Below are 1,137 nucleotides of genomic sequence, written 5' to 3' on the forward strand. Positions count from 1 at the left end.
CACCCGCATACATACGAATACATACATACATACATAATACAAGCTCCAGATACATACATACATACACACATACATATTGTACAAATGCATATACACGCATACACATTCAGGTCATTTATTTATTAAAGTTGTCTCTCTGATGATATTGCTACGTTAAGCGCTTTTTTCCACGTTACATTCCATCTATCAATCTTTACAATGAGCTGCAGGAGTTGATATAGATTTACCGTTGTTCTAAATTCAAAAATACAGTGTTGTGGTTTTTTAGAGTGCAAGAAATATATACCGACGCTTTTATCTTTTAAAATCATTCACCCTGCTGTAGTTATTCTCCTTTCTTCTGTTTTGTTTTTAAGTCCTTCCGTTCTTCATGAACCACATTACTGCCAGAGGTTCTTCCTGACTCAAAATAAAACAGTCTTTCGGTAACGTTTAAAATTAAGAATACCTTTCGTACAGAAGGAATTAATTACTTTGGTCAAAATCGCCCCTGACCAGCCTTCGTGTAACTGTAATTGTAATTTAATTGAAATGTAATTCAGTACACATTTTGAGGGTAATTGTAACCGTAATTTATTACTTTATTTATCAGTAATCGTAATTCTAATTGAGCCTTAAATTCATAAAGTAATTGTATTTGTAATTGTAATCGACTATTTGGAAGCATAATAGTTAAAATTACATCATACAAGTATTACTTTGATGTACTGAAAACACAGAGAGAGAGAGAGAGAGAGAGAGAGAGAGAGAGAGAGAAAGAGAGGGAGGGAGGGAGGAAGGGGGTAAAGGAGAGAGAGAGAGAGAGAGAGAGAGAGAGAGAGAGAGAGAGATGCTGGGAACAAAGACGCACTAAAGGATTAAACTAAGCCCAGTACTTAGATGTCATATGTGAGGTCCAGCTGGGTCAGGCCTCTAGAGACATGACCTTTTACCCTGCCTACACCTTCATTTCACCTTCCCACGCATACATACATACACACATCCATACATACATGCGTACACATACATAACTACATACACAAACACGTACGGTCGCGCTTGTGCATAAAACCTGTGATATAAGTGGAACATAAGAACATAAGAAGTGAGGATAACTGCAGTAGGCCGGTTGGCCCATGCTAGGCAGCTCCTAGAAGA

This window comes from Coenobita brevimanus, chromosome 60 (genome assembly GCF_032717465.1).
Source record: "Coenobita brevimanus isolate Jiangsu-jjx chromosome 60, ASM3271746v2, whole genome shotgun sequence".
Lineage (NCBI taxonomy): Eukaryota > Metazoa > Arthropoda > Malacostraca > Decapoda > Coenobitidae > Coenobita > Coenobita brevimanus.